Here is a 16,627-nt window from a genome sequence, read left to right on the forward strand (position 1 = left end):
GATTTTAGTGGAATTGATTTGAGTTTTCTCTCCATTTAATATGATATTGGCTGTTGGGTTGCTGTATATTGCTGTTATTATCTTTAGGTATGTTCCTCGTATCCCTGATTTCTCCAAGACCTTTATCATGAAACAGTGTTGGATATTGTCAAAGACTTTTTCAGCATCTAATAAGATAATCATGTTTTCTTTTCTTGCAGTTTGTTTATGTGGTGGATTACATTGATGGATTTTTGTATGTTGAACCAACCATACATCTCTGGGATGAAGTCTACTTGATCATGGTATATGATTTTTCTCATGTGTTCTTGAATTCAGTTTACCAGTATTTGAGTATTTTCACATCAATATCCATGATGGAGATTGGTGTGTAATTCTCTTTCTTACTTGTATCTTCATGTAGTTTGGGTATCAGGGTAACTGTAGCTTTGTTAAAAAAAATTTTTTTTTTGACAGTTTTCCTTCTGTTTTTATTGTGTGGAACAATTTGAGGAGTATTTTAGGAGCTCTTCATTGAAATTCTGTGCTGATACCATTTGGTCCTGGACTGTTTCTGGTTGGGAGACTTTCATGACTGCATCTATTTTCTTAGAGGGTATAGGTCTATTTAAATTTTTAGCTGGTCTTGATTTAATTTTGGAATGAGATATCTATGAAAAAAATGTCCATTTCCTTTCAATTTTCCAGTTTTGTGGAGTACAGGTTTTTGAAGCATGACTTCATGATTTTCTGGATTTCCTCAGTGTCTGTTGTTATGTCCCTATTTTCATTTCTAATTTCGTTAATTTGGACATTCTCTCTCTGCCTTTTGGCTAGTTTGGATAAAGGTTTGTCCATATTGTTGATTTGCTCAAAGAACCAACTCTTTCTCTCATTGATTCTTTGTATTGTTCTTTGTTTTCATTTTATTGGTTTCAGCCCTCAATTTGATTATTTCCTGTCTCCTACTCCTCCTGGGTGGAGTTTTCTTCCTTTTATTCTAGAGATTTCAGGTATGCTGTTAAGTTGCTAGTATGAGATTTCTCCATGTTATTTATGTAGGCACTAAGGGCTATGAAGTTTCCTCTTAGCACTGTCTTCATATGTTCCATAAGTTTGGGTATATTGCATATTCATTTTCATTGAATTCTAGGAAGTCTTTTGATTTCTTTCTTTGATTCTTCCTTGACCCAATGATGATTCAGTTGAGAACTGTTCAATTTCTGTGAGTTGTGGGATTTCTGAAATTAGTGTTGTTATTGAATTATAACTTTAAGACATCTGATAAGATATATGGGGTTATTACATTTTTGTTTGTATCTATTGAGGTTTGTTACTGAGTATATGGTTGAATTTTGAGAAGGGTCTGTGAGGTGCTGAGAAGAAGGTATGTTCTTTTGTATTTGGGTGGAATGTTCTATAGATGTCTGCTAAACCCATTTGAGTCATAGAAACTGTTAGTTCCTTTATTTGTTAAGTTTCTGCCTGGCAGTCCTGTCCAGTGGTGAGAGTGGGGTGTTAAAGTCTCCCACTTTCTGGAGTGTGATATGTGACTTAAGCTTTAGCAATATATCTTTTAAAAATATGGGTACTCTTACATTTGGGGCACAGATATTCAGAATTGAGACTTCATCTTGATGAAATTTTCTTGTGACAAATATGAAATGTTCTTCATCTCTTTTTATTAATTTTAGTTTAAGTGCATTTTGTTAGATGTTACAATAGCTATATATGCTTGTTTCTTAGAGCTATTTGACTGGAAAATAATTTCCTTACCCATTACACTGAGGTACTGTCTCTCTTTGAAATAGAGGTGTCTTTCTTATATGCAGCAGAAGGATGGATTCTGTTTTCATATCCATTCTGTTAGCCTGTGTCTTTTTATAGGTGAGCTGAGACCATTGATATTAAGAGATATTAATGGCCAATGTTATTTTTGGCATTTTTGTTGGTGGTGGTATTGTGTGTATGCTTGTCTTCTTTGTATTTTGCTGGTGTAGAGTTATCTGTTGCCTGTGTTTTTTGTGGGTACAGCTAATTTCCTTGGTTTGGAGTATTCCTTCTAGTACATTCTGTAAGGTTTTGTCATGGAATATCTTGTTTTTTCTGTCTATGGTGATTGAAAGCTTTGCTGTATTTACTAGTCTGGGTAGGCATGTGGTCTCTTAGTGTCTAACCTGGACCTTCTAGCTTTCATTGTTTCCATTGAGAAGCTGAATGTAATTGTGGTAGGTCTATCTTTATATGTTACTTGGCCTTTGTAACTCTAAATAGTTTTTCTTTATTTGTGTTTATTGTTTTGATTATTATATGGCAAGGGGAACTTTTTGGGGGGGTCTAGTCTATTTTGTGTTCTGTAAACTTCTTATACATTCATAGGTATATCCTTCTTTAGGTTGGGTAGATTTCTTCTGTGATTTTGTTGAATATATTTTCTATGCATTTGAGCTGGACCTATTTTCCTTCTTCTATTATTCTTAGGTTTGCTTTTTTCATGCTGTCCCAGATTTCCTAGATATTTTGTGTTAAGAATTGGTTGTATTTAACATTGTTTTATCCCACTGATGAATCTATTTCCTCTGTGATGTCTTCAATGCCTGAGATTGTCTCTTCTATCCCTTGTATTCTGTGGTATGCTTGCATTTGTAGTTCGTGATCACTACCCAGATATTCCATTTCCAGAATTTCCTCAATTTGTGTTTTCTTTATTTCCTCTATTTCAGTTTTCAAGACATAAACTATTTCCTTCACCTTTTCTATTGTTTTATCTTGGCTTTCTTAGAAGGATTTATTGATTCCTTCTTATTTTTTCCTCTACTTTTTTTAATTTTTATTTATTTATTTTATATAACCAAGTCCATTTAAATGAAAACAAACATTTATAGACAATGTTTGGGAATTTAGGCATCGTTCTTTCCAAACTACTTCCTGCTGGTAAGGGGCACTGTCATGGGGGATTCTAAGAAGATGCAGAAATCATGGCTGTAGTCTGCAAAGCTGCTTTGTCCAGCTGTTTTGAATGTAGGATCACCTGGTACTCTGTTTCAGACCGTCTGGCTTGATCAAACCACATTAGTCTGGAAGAAATCCACATCTTTTCATTTTCTGTGGAAACAAAACTAGAAATCCTTTTCCCCAGTAACTTGTCCTTGAACTTAAATTTTGGAGTCAAAGAATTTTTTTTTAATTTAATTTATCATTTTACATGTCGATCCCAGTTCCCTCTCCCTCCCTCCCTCCCTGTCCCTGCCCCCTCCCTTCCTTCTTCCCTCCTTCCCTCCCTTTTACCCTCTCTGCCCTCTCACATGCACTCTAACCCCACTTCCCTCCCATCCCCCCACACCAATTCCATATGTAGGGGACTAGGGCTTCTCTCCTATCTTTAGATTAAGGCAGTTATCCCTCCATGGGGGATGTGTTCCCAAAGTCCTTTTGTGCACCAGGGATACATCCTGGCTCCACTGTCTGAGGTCCCTTAGACTGCTCAGTCCTTCTGGCTGAGACCCATATTCAGGGGGGGCCTGAGTCAGTCCCATGCTGGCTTCCCAGCTATCAGTCTAGTGGCCGTTAGCTCCTCCTTGTTCAGGTAAGCTGTCTGTATGTGTTTCTGCCACATGGTCTTGTCCTCTCCATCTGCATCTGGGTTCTAGTTCAACTCAGTGTTTATGTATGGGTGTTTGCTCCTGTTTCCAACAGGCATTAGTTGAGGGCTCCATGGATAAGTTAGTTATTGATCTTACTCTCCGGGAAGGGCATTTATGGTAGCCTTTCCACGGAAGCTCAAATTGTTAGTTGGCAGCAGTCTTGTAGTTCTCTAGACCTTTCTTTGTGTTCAATTTTATCTTCAGACTAATACTGGCTCCCTCTTTTATGTTCTTTCTCTCTCTCTCTCTCTCTCTCTCTCTCTCTCTCTCTCTCTCTCTCTCTCCTGTCTTCTATTCCTAACCAGGCTCAATCTTCTTAGTCGCAGTTGTTTTCCTTTCCTCTTTCCTCCCTCTCATTTTCTCCTACTTCTCTCTCCATTCGCTGCCCCCCCACTTCCCCTGAGCTCTGGGGGACTTGTCCCTTACCAGTTCTGTGAGGGACTTTATATGAATCTCTTAGAATACACCTTGTATCCTAGTTCCTCTGGTGGTGTGAATTATAGGCTGGTTATCCTTTGATTTATGTCTAAAATCCATATATGAGTGAGTACATACTGTGTTCCTCTTTTTGTGACTGGGTTACCTCATTCAGGATGGTTTCTTCAAGTGCCATCCATTTGCCTGCGAATTTCAAGGTACCATTATTTTTTTCTGCAGAGTAGTATTCCATTGTGTAGATGTGCCACATCTTCATTAACCATTCTTCAATTGAGGGGCATCTAGGTTGCTTCCAGGTTCTTGCTATTACAAATAGTGCTGCTATGAACATAGTTGAACAGATGTCTTTGTTGCAACGATGTGAATCCTTTGGGTATATGCCTAACAAGGGGATTGCCAGGTACTTGTGGTAAACTAAGTCCCATTTTCCTGAGGAACTGCCATACTGATCTCCAAAATGGCTGTACGAGTTTGCACTCCCACCAGCAGTGGAGGAGTGTTCCCCTTTCTCCACATCCTGTCCAACATGAGTCATCATTGGTGTTTCTAATTTTAGCCATTCTGGCAGGAGTAAGATGGTATCTCAAAGTTGTTTTGATTTGCATTTCCCTGATAGCTAAGGATTTGGAGCATTTTCTTAAGTGTCTTTCAGCCTTTTTTGATTTCCTCTATTGAGAATTCTTTCTTCAGTTCTGTACCCCATTTTTAAATAGAGTGGTGTTTTGTTGACTAGTTTCTTATTTTTTTAAGAGAATTTTTCCTTTTCTCTTTAAGAGTCTCTATCATCTTCATAAAGTCATTTTATGATCATTGTTTTCTACATCTGTGTTGGGATGTTCATGTTTTGCTTGTTGTAGAACCACTAGTTTCTGGTGGTGCAGTATTACTCTTTATGTTGCTGTATGTATTCTTACAATTCTATCTTCTTCAAGTTGATGGAGCATGTGCTTCAGGGTATCTGTCTTCCTCCAGCTGGTACACTTGGTACACTTGGGGCCATGGCTCAGCTGGTTGCTGATGAGGTAAAGGGATGCTTGGGAGTGTGGGGAGATTGCTGCCAGGTACAGGTGAGGGGATGACTCGGGGTGTACTGAGGCTACTTCCTGGTCTCTTGGGCTTCAGTGAGTGGGGGTAAAGCTTGGGAATTGCCACCTGGGACTAGGGTCTGTTGAGCAGGGCTATCCAACCAGGAGCACAGACACTTACTTCCTCCAGGTGTAGGCAGGGCCAAGGATCTGGTGGTCACTGATGAAGTGGGGGATGATTGGGAGTGTGGTGATTGTTGTCAGGTCTTTGGTGCTTCAGTGGGTGGGGGTGGGGCTCAAAAAATAATTTTCTAATGAAATTAGCTGGCTGATTTTTAATATGTTGTCTGAAACAATAGAAGGTTCATATTTCCCTTGAGGAGGATGGATCTAAAAGGATGCATATGGTTAAGGAAGCATGACCTGGTTTGTGACAGCTAACCACTGCTTTTATGCTGTGTGGTAATGCATGCCTTTAATCCCAGAATTTAGGAGACAGAGGCAAGTGAATCTGAGTTGAGTTTAAGGGCAGTCTGTCTAGTTTACACAGAAAGTTCCATACATTGTGACACCCCTGATATTAAGGAAAAAAATTACTTGTCTGTTTAAAAAATAAATAAGAGAGCCAAAAAGAATTTACTTCTTAAAGCACATAGGCCTTATAATGAGAGATATTTCAATTGGGTTCTGAAAAAGCTAAAATTAGCTATGAGGAAAAACAAAAGGTCATATCAGGTGGGAAGAACAGTAAAGGTTGTCATCATACCACCAGAATCTTGTAGATCAAGAGAAGACAGTATGAGATTGCAGGTTTCCAAATCATTTTCACAAAATAAACCAACTTAAGGAGAAAAGCAGACCCCCCCCAACACACACACACACACACACACACACACATACATTCACACTCTCTGGCTCTTTGTTGGCTGAGCCAGTCTTCAGATATTTTTGTAATTGTAGAATGGTTAATAAAATACTGTTGACAACTCATAAAGAAGGAACCAGGGAGAAAAATTCTTCTCCATTGCACTCTCTAGTATACAAAGCAGAAATCTGAAAGCAACTTTTCTTTTGTTCTTTTGAGTGTCATGGTCACATGCAATACATATGGATGCTTCTAAATGCTTACAACAATTGGGTCTTAATTATTTCTCAAGCATTTCTCTTGATTGATGTTTTTTTTTTTTTTTTTTTTTTTTTTTTTTTGGTTGTTTAAAATTTCCTGGGACATAGTAAATTATTTAAGAAGTACATGAGTTTATGCCGTTTATTTTATTTTTTTTTTTTAACATTTGGAATGCTTTCTTTAGTTCTACCTTTAATTATTACTTCAATTCCTTTGAGTATTGATACAATTTTGAGTCTGATTTGTGCTTTTAGGTTCTTTTTGTTCATGTTTTCTGAGATAGGGTATATTTGTGTAACAGTCTCTGATGTCCTGGAACTCACTTTATAGGTCAGGCTGGATTTAAACTCACAGAGAACCACTGGCCTCTGCTTCCCAAGTGTTGGGATTAAAAGCCTGTGCCACTATGTCAGGCTGTTTTTTGATTTTTATATCTACCATAACTATCATTTTACATACATTTCTATGGTTTGGATCTGCACTAGATCCCAGAGGTCCACATGTTAAAGACTTGGTCACCACTTTGGTGCCAATGAAAGCTCTAGGAAGTGTGGCCTACTGGAAAGATTCAGGTAGTTGGAGATTGTGGTAGTTTCAATGTAATTCTGCCTAAGCTTACAGGACTTGGCACTCTTAGAAGGTGTCATCTTGTTAGGGTAGGTGTGACCTTGTTTGAAGACATGTGTCACCATGGAGTTAGGCTTTAAGGTCTCCTGTGCTCAAGCTATGCTCATTGTGGACACAGACTCTTTCTGCTACCTGCAGATTAAGATGTAGAACTTTCAGCTACTTCTCCAGCATCATGTCTGCTTACATGTCACCATGACAATAATGGACTAAACCTCTGATGTTGTAAGCCACCCCAACTGTTTTCCTTTATTAAAGTTGGTATGGCCATAGTGTTTCTCCAAAACAAATGCAAATGTATCTAAAAGAACAATTTCCATAAATCCTTTTAGAAACTCACTTGGCAAGGAAGTCTTTTGAAAGTCCAACTCAACCTGAACAGACTTTTTTAGAAGCCCATTTCCTGTTTTTCTCTCCAGGAAACACAGAGAACAGTGTTTTTGAAAAAGTTCCAAGCTCCTTGCTGGAGATCGGCTTCCTCAGTTAATTTTGAATCTGTTATGCATCAGGTTTATCTGTACATCAAAATGTTTGCACTTACATGCCTCAAATCCAGTCTCCATTAGTGTGGCCCTTCTTATATTCAGCTCTTATATAAAACCTGCTTAAATATAAGTAGTGGTTATTCTCTGTAATGGTTTTTGTTTTCTGTACTTGGTGTGCATTGTCCCCCTGCATATTATTTGTTTAGGAATGGCATAGTGTCCTGGGGTGGGGGAAGAACAGGTGTCACAGAGTCAGAGACCTAACCCAAGCCTCACTCTGTCCCTTATTTTTTGGGTGGCCTTGGGCAAAATGTAACATTTGTGCACTTCAAATTTCCTGTCTGTAAGAAAATGAAAATATCCTTTCAGTGAAAGAGCTAATGTATTTTAAGGTACATAAGAGAACACCTAAGATATTTTGCATTATATGCACATTTGTTATTGCCATTTTAAATCTAATCATCAGTATGCAAACTGATCTTTAAATTGATGTAATTTCACCTGCAGCAAAGAATTCAGTTCTTGATAAACCATCTGAAGAAAAATCTAGAACTTACCAAGTTATACATATTATCTTCATTAAAAGAGGCCAACTACTTCATTATTTTTAAACGTTGACCAGGATTTTGGAATTTTAGTTTATTTCTAAGCATGCTTTATAGTTGTTATACTTGGTGGCAACACACTGCTAGTCATCATGTCATGTGAGAATTTAACCCTTGCTACAGTGGGAGCTTAATCTTTGCTAACTAATTACATTCCCATGGGTATTTAGGTTTTTGTTTGTTCATTTGTTTTGTTTCATTTTGTTTTTCCAGTAAATGACTTCTGACTCTGTTATTATCCCCTCCAGTGACCATTCAGTCAGAGAAAATAACAAGTGGGGTTTACTGTTTTGATTTTGAACTAAATCATTCGTCTGTTTTCATTGTAATTCAAGGCACTGTTTAATCCTTGGCTTAGAAGCTATTGGAGTGAAAATGTTCATGTTGCAGATTTACTTTTTGACAATGGTGCATGGGAAGATGATTTGGCAAGAACAAGAGACTATGATCCTCCCTGGAAGAGACTGTAATAAGGAACACCCAGTCCCAAGCTAACCAAGTGGGGATTCCTTTCCAAAGCTTTGTACTATGCAAAGGATACTTTTCTGGTATGCTGAGAAGTTGTCTCTGGGACCATCACACTTGGAATTCCAGCAGATTACCCTATCATCAAGTCATCAGTATGCTGCTATTTGAATAAACACAGCTGTTGTTTTCCAAGAAATATGGCTAGGAGCAGCAAGGAAAAAAAAAGGGCAATTAGTGTTATTGAAATGGAGGGGTACTCAGGATGGCATATATATATATTTATGAGAATTTTTGTTTCCGAATAGCTATTTGCCATGCTGTGACTGAGCGGTGGGTGGTGGGGGGTGAGAGAGGGTGGTGATAATAAACCTTTCCCTAAATCCTTGCTACTTCACTACATTCTGAGATTTAATATTAATTATGAATAATTTTCATAATTAAATACATATTTTAATTCATGTGACCTTGTGTTATCTTCTCTAGAAAGAAATCATAAAATTTTTATGGCATCCAATTTAAAATAACTGTACTGATGATTTCACTAGTATTTTTGTTGTTAGAATATCTGAAAAGCAAAGATATCATGTCTCAGAATCAGGGAAGATGCTTTCTTTTGGGGGGCTGGGGAGATGGATAGTCAAGCTTTCCTCTTAGTTTAATGAAAAGGGCAGTACATCAGAAAGATCAGGTTATAGCCCAGTTGTGTGGCCAAAGGCAAGAGATTCTTTCCTCTGCATCTCACATACTATAACTGTGATGTGCATGTTGAACATTGTGGCCTTTCAAGACCCTGTAGGTTCCATGGTGCTTTTAATACAAATCTTTATGATTCAGCTCTGGTTTTCAATGCTAATCAATTAGAGATCCATGAGGACCTGTGGCTGTAGCCTTATACACAAATGTTTCTATAGTGTAGTTATTTTACTTTGATTATAAATGAAGAAAAATATAGGGATGAATAATTAAGATTATATTTGGTGCTCTATTTTCCTAAAACACTTTGTTTTGATTTTGCAGTCTTAAGTCATTAGTGTAGAGTTCAGAGTTAAGCACTGTGGTTTAACAAGTGTTTGCTTGGCATGTGCAAAGGTGAAGGAGTGGTAGATTAGAGAATAGCTTTCAAAGTTCTATTATTTCTAGGGTAAGATTTCCAGGAAAAAATAATGAAGTTAGGCAAAGCCTTTTATGTCTAGGGGCATTGCTGTGGCTTAGTTTAAAACCATTTCAGTGAAGTCCAGAAATCTCACTTGCTTGCTGCCACTTGCTTAGTGTCTTGAGTTGGCCTCTAATTTAAAAGTGTGTCTTTATGCTTTGTCCAATGGACCTAAATGGTTTAAAGTCATGACAAAAAAAAAATTACTGAGGTCAAGAATATTAGAGATTCACACCCTTCCCCCCATATGGTTTTTCTAAGGGGATGTGAATGAAAGATCTTATCTGTGGTAGTCTGAATGTAATTGTCCCCCATGTGGCTTTGTTGGAGTGAGCATGGCCTGGTTAAAGGAAGTGAGTTACTGTGGGGGTGGGTTTTGAGGTTTATGTGCTCAGGATACCACTCATTCGTGTTAGTTGACTTCCTGTTGCTTGTAAGATGCAGTGTTCTCAGCCCCTGCTCTGGCACCATGTCTGCCTTCATGTAGCCAGGACCTACTATGATGATAATATACTGAACCTCTGAACTGTATGCCACCCCCAATTAAATGTTTTTTCTTTAGATAAGTTGCCATGGTCATAGTGTCTCTTCATAGCAATAGAAACCCTAAATGTGACATCACTTAAAACTCATTCAGAAACTATGAGAAACTTTGAAAGAAGAATGACACAGCTTTCTGAGTAACATTCAGCATCTACACGGAGAAAGGATGACGAAGACTTTGGCTTATCAGTCAGGACAGGAACTGTCTATGCTATGTCTGTGGTCTGATTGTGTGACCTTGGGTCCAGCCAGAAGATGCTGTGTTCTGAACCCACCCCCCTCATTAATAGTAGCAACACATAGAAGCATACTGCTTCATTCTTCCAGAGTGCCTCTGCATTTATTATCTCATCTCTGATCCATTTTTAGGATGGTGTTAGCCTTACCTCATGCTCAACATGTCATCATTTCCTTAGAGACATTACAGCTTTGCTGATAGGTCTGATGTTTGTTTCTCCTCATGTTTAGACAACCTCTGCAGGAGGCTTAATATGGTAGATCCAAATAACAAAGCTGAAAAAGAAAGATTCTAGTGGGGGTCACATGATACCTGATAAAGGATGGGGTTAAGCAGGGCTTATGCCATTGTTCCTGTCCCAATTTGTCCTCATTTAGTCTTTAGGCAACTGGCTATTTAATGTAGAAATTCTTGCTTCCTCTAATTCTGTGTGCTGTAGAGCCAAGCTCCTTTCATTATATCCAATGCTTCTCTATCTGTAAAGTGACCGACCTTTTTGAGTATGTATATTTTTCTTGTATACACTATTTCCTTTCTCAGAATTAGCATGAGTAATTGATAATTAACCTGGCTTGCTAGGGCAGCACGGCTTATATAAGAACTAGGGCAAAATCCGGAAGGCAGTTTGTATTGAAAGAATGCTGAAATCAAGCCTCCAAAATCTCCAGTCTGTTATTAGACCTTTATTTTTCTAGACAGAGTTCTTGTTGATTCTACATATTTACATCCCCAGTACTCTGTGAATCCTAGAGACAGAGACATATTTCTCATTGATTCCTAGAAATTTTTATTGTTAAGCTTTTTATTTTAGTATTATGTGTCCTGCTGAGCTGTAATTTGTCCCCAAAGGCCATCACCTACTACCTGTTTGGGTGTGAACTTCATACATTTCTAAAGGGCATCATGTAGGACATAGAACTGGCTCATGAAAAATTCTGATGGGTAGTTTTCTAACTTCCAAACCTGTGAAAATGTCAAGTAATGTGCACAAGACAGTGTGGGCACTTGTGCTGGGGTAGATACCCACTTGTGGTAGTAGTAGTCAATGTTATTTTTACTTCTACTTTCTTCTCTCATTCTTGAAAAAGTCCACTATGCCAGATGGGACATGGGAACAGAGGTCCAGAAACCAGGAACCTAGGTAAGGCCCAGTTGGTCCAACTAGGGATATTTCAAGGTTGGGTCATGGCCAGTGTTTATAGTTTATAAACTCTGGAGAGAATATAAAAATCCCAGCCAGGAGGCCCAGTCAAAGGTTCACCAAAGTTTTGTAAAGCCTCGATTTCCTACTCCAAATATAGTCATTCTGGCAGTTATCTCTTCTACATATATATATATATATATATATATATATATATATATATATAATTTATATGGAATATATATATAAGTATGTACATGTATATTTATGTTCCACAATACTATCTAAATTGAAACTATCACATGCATTGTAGTCTACTCTTTTCATATTAGTAGAGGACAGTTATTAGCTTGGCCATATCCTTGCTGTTCTGGCAGAACATGAGGCTGGATACAACATGAGCAAGAAACCATTACTCTTCAGCATACCAATTCATTCCAAGTAGCTGCTGCAAGTTTTAGAGACATGGTTCCAAGTTGTGTTCATCTTAGCAACCCTCTTTTTTTTTTAACCCCTTGAGACACCTTATAATATTTTATGACTGAATCCCAAGAGTTCTTGACCACTCAGGCTATAGCTGATAGTGGCTCAGCAGTCATGCAGACATGTGCTTCCCTGAGGGAACCAGCTCTTGCTTTTGTTTGTGCTGACAGAAGATATTGAGCCATCGTCAATGTGTCCTATCTGGGGATCAGTTTCACATATCATCACTATGCCTCAAGCCCATAGATCAGTTTTAACAATAGTTAATATCTGAGAGTTTAATTTTCACAGACATTGTGTTAGCACATTACATTGGTTAAATATGCAATGCTTTAGGGGCAGGTGACAAATGCACACCCCACAAAGAATGAAATAGGCTCAGATACCCACAAGTCAACAGATAATGAGAGGTGGAACTTAAATTTAAAGCCAAATAGATAGCCCCCTGCATATCACCTTCATATCTGGCCATCAGGACATGTGGTACATAACTGCCCTTCTCCCACATCAATCCCCTAACCCTCCTAGTGTCTGCTTCAAAGATGAATGGGTTTTCATATTAGCAGGATATAATTTGGGCATGCCAGCAGGAACACAGAATTTACGCTTTTATTCCTATCTAGTATTCTCTGCAACTAAGATGGAGTTGGTTTATCTGGGTTACCCTTACAGGATCATTGAGAGAAGTTTTACTACATTTTCAGTATGAGCTAAAATACTCCAAAGAGGAACCCATAGTATTTGTGCTGTTAGAGATTTTATCAGTGATGTTGTTATTAGTATTTGGGTCAACAGTTGCATTTATTATTCCAGTGAAAAGTTGTTTTGTAGGTCTCTGTCTCAGCTAGGTCCCCGTGGCCCTTAAGCCCCAAATAAACACACAGATGCTATATTATTTATAAAACTGTTGACCCATGACTAAGGTTTTTTATTGGCTAGCTCTGTCTTCATTATTACTGAATTTCTCTTAATCTAATTATTTCCACAACTGGAGAAGGGTCTGGACCTGCAAATCCTTTGCCAGCTACGTGGCAACTGCTGTCTGCCTACATTTCCCAGAATTCTCCTGGTCTCCTAGCCCTGCCAATACTTCCTGCCTCTTTAGCCACAGTGTTTTATTATCAATCAATAAGAGAAACATATATACAGAAGACATCCCCATCAAAACAGTACTTTTTTTTAGCTTTCATATTTTCAGTTTTCAATTGGTATTTTCTTGTCTTCAAGTGTAATAAATAACATGTGAACTGTACTTTCAAGACGCAGCACTTTTCTAAATGCATGCTAAGCTTTTTATAATAGAATTAGTCAACTTACTTTTTAATTGTCTTTGTATTTTGCTGCATATATTTTTAAAGCATGCACACCTACAAAATGATCATCTTTTAACTATTTCCAAGCTAGGGGAGCATTCCATTTGAATGGAAGAAATGAACAAAAATTCAGTAACAGAAGCTGAGTAAAGAAAATGGGGCATATGTATCACTCAAAGCAAAGTTGCTTAGAAACAGAACATTTTATGTGGCCTCCCTTAGAGTTCAGTGGCTTTTTAAAGAGATGGCACTATACCTTGATTTACTATCCAGACAGAAGTTTAAATTCAAGGTTGTTTCACAATGCTGCCTTCTTTTCAAAGTATTCTTATTAGGAGCTGAGAGCACCCAAACAGAGAGGCGGACATTTAAAGCACAGAGCATAAAATGAATCTGCACTAATATGAAACAATTGTTCTGCTGTAGATTCCAGAGAGTTGAGTTACACAATTCATGCCTAAGAATAAGATGAGCTCCATAATAAATTTGTTTCTCTGTCTCTGAAACTAGGCAGAAAACTTATAAATGCAGTTTCCAGAAAGAGCATTATTACTGTTCTGCAGATCTGAGCACTCTGTTCTTGCCTGAATGTACCTGACTGTGAATTCTCAAGCAGTTGAAAGGAGGCCTTGAATTTAAACACAGTCCACAGTGTGTCCTATGTTGTGGTGTGGCTTCCAGGGGGCCTGTCTACTCTTTGGTAAAAACTCACTTAGCCTGAGATGCTTTTGTTATGTGATGTGCATTCTTAGCAGGAGGATGTTGGGCTAAGGATGATATGGGGCTGAAGAGATTTGGATTACAGACATGATTACAAAGATGTTGAAAAGAATGCTGAGGGCAGCTAGAACTGGTTAGGGGGAACAACATTTCAGGTCTTAGGGTTTTATTGCTGTGAAGAGACACCACGACAAAGGCAACTCTTATAAAGGAAAAATTTTAATAGGGCCTGGCTTACAGTTTCAGAGATTCAGTCCATTATCTTCGTGGCATGAAGCATGACAGCATGCAGGAAGACATGGTGCTGGAGAAAGAGCCAAGAGTTTTATGTCTTGATCTACAAACAGCAGAAGCAATAACACACTGTACCTTACTTGAGCATATATGGGACCTCAAAGCCCAACCCCACACTGACACACTTCCTCCAATAAGGCCACACCTCCTAATAGTGCTCTTCCCTATGGGCCAAACATTCAAACACATGAGTCTATAGGGGCCATACCCTATTCAAGCCCCAACCAATGCAGTGTTGCCTCATGTTTGCTCTGGAAATAATCCTACCCACAGGAGCATTTAGACATCATCTATAATGTAAGAGAATGAGTGTCCATATAAATTTTACAAGGAAAATTCCAAGACAGCCTTGGGTTTGCAGATCTAAATCTGCACCGGTATCTGTTTCCTCATGTTTTAGTGGCTTTCTTGCTTTAGTGAAATTTTTGTAGTATCTTTGTAAAATCATAAGACATGGAAATGACAACTTTTGGCTCATTCTAAGGACAAATATAATGTTTTGTCTTGTTATGTTTTAATTTCTAGCAAATTTCTCATGAAGCCTCAATTAACTTTCAACACTTATTCAGCGACAAAATTGTGTACTTTCTTGGTTATGTGTGTTTTTTGAGCAGAGAACAGAATTTTAGAATTTCAGGGATACACCAGGGCCAGGCAAAGTTGATAAAATGTTTGAACAATACTGATTATTCTCAAAAATTAACCAATAAAAAGAAAAGGATAAAGGAGTTGTTAGATATTGCCATAAAGGGAAGGAAAGACAAGAGAGTGGCAGAATGAAGCTGAGAGGAGTGAGTGTCCTTCATCATTTTGGGGAGCTTCACTAAATGCCAGGTCAACAGACTTGTGAAAGCTTATCCTGTACCCTTTGCAAATCTGCTCAGGGATTTCATGCTAGTAGTTTGAAATTGGTCTGATGGGAGTATTTACACCACAGAAATTGGCAAACATTACAATCAGTATTGCTTTATTTTTTTTGTCTTTTAGAAAGATGGCTGTTAGGTATTTACTTGCAGACTATGTCCTAACATTTTTTCTTGTTGCTGTTGTTGTGATACAAAAGGCCTAACCTATCAACCCTGTCTTAGCAAAAGAATATCTGAGAAAACCTGGATTAGTTGGATAAGGGTTAATTCCAGAAACAAATAATAAACTGGAATCACCAGTTCCAGGGTTACCAACTTCAGAAGCAGGACAAGGTCACAGTGAGGTTAAATTGGTTGAGAAAGTGTGAAGACCAATCTCCAAAGCCAGGAGATGAGAAAGGCTTTGGGAAGCCAGGAGGTTGAAGGTATTTTGAAGAGTGTTAGGCACTCTTTATTTGCTCTGCTCAAAGGCCACCACACAGACTGCTGGGTAGAAAGCTGTTGGCAGGCACCTAGGCACATGTTGCACGTAGCATTGCACAAGCAAACAGGCAACACATATGTAAGCACATAGCCCTACAGACAAACAGGTGGTCTGGCAAAGGTGAAGATTCAAGCAGGCCTCTGACTTCAAGGTCATATTTACACAGAATCACATAAAAATGTCACTTTGCCAAAAAAAAAAATAGCTATATAACAGATTACTTCAGATTACCTTGGACATCTGGTGTCAGCCATTTTTGTGTTGACTCATAGTACCCACCATCCCCCATGGTCTCATCTGGAAATCCATATCAGTTCCATATTATCTATTTATGAACTGACCTCTCTTCCCAACAGAAAGGTGTATCAAGGTGTTCTTTAGAGTGGGAACTCTCATAAAAGAAATAAACTAGCTTTAGAGAGATTAACTTAGCTACATATATTACACAGGAAGGAATTAGTCAGAATTTGCCTTCCTCCAATGTTCTAATTCCTACTCTATACACTGTAGGGCTGTTTTTCAGGCTAGATTCTGCTTTCAGGGTCTCTCTCTAACTTTGTGCTCTTAGATAATTCAGAGGTTCTCTGTGTACAGTTAGGCAGCATGTACCCTGAAGTTTTGGAGTTACATCCCACTGTAGCCTGTATGAATGGAGCCTTGAAATCTAATCTCATGGTGAGTACCTGTGTCCTGCTATATATATGCCTTAGCTCCATGTGGGGTTCACCTTTCTCTAACTATACATTGAGACTAATGTCCTTAGCCTCCAAAACATCTTCTCTGTTCAAGAGTGAGAATTAACTGTGCTCCATGTTCTGGATTTCTGGTCTTTATTTTTGTCATTTACTTGTTCAATAAACAAATAAATTTATTGTGGTGTGTCCTATGGTAGTTATTGAGAATGGTTCCCCTCCCCACCAGGCTCACATATTTTAATACTTGGCACTCAGTTGGTAGCACTGTTTGAGAAGGATTATGAGATGTGGGCTTGTTAG

At 38.3% G+C, this 16,627-nt stretch overlaps 1 pseudogene; it reads left to right on the top strand.

Annotated features, from left to right (window-relative positions):
* Positions 1-5,426: 5,426 nt before the first annotated feature.
* On the top strand, positions 5,427-5,539 carry LOC127222877 (uncharacterized; annotated as a pseudogene).
* The last annotated feature ends 11,088 nt before the right edge of the window (positions 5,540-16,627 follow it).

This window comes from Phodopus roborovskii, unplaced genomic scaffold, assembly GCF_943737965.1.
Source record: "Phodopus roborovskii unplaced genomic scaffold, PHOROB, whole genome shotgun sequence".
NCBI lineage: Eukaryota > Metazoa > Chordata > Mammalia > Rodentia > Cricetidae > Phodopus > Phodopus roborovskii.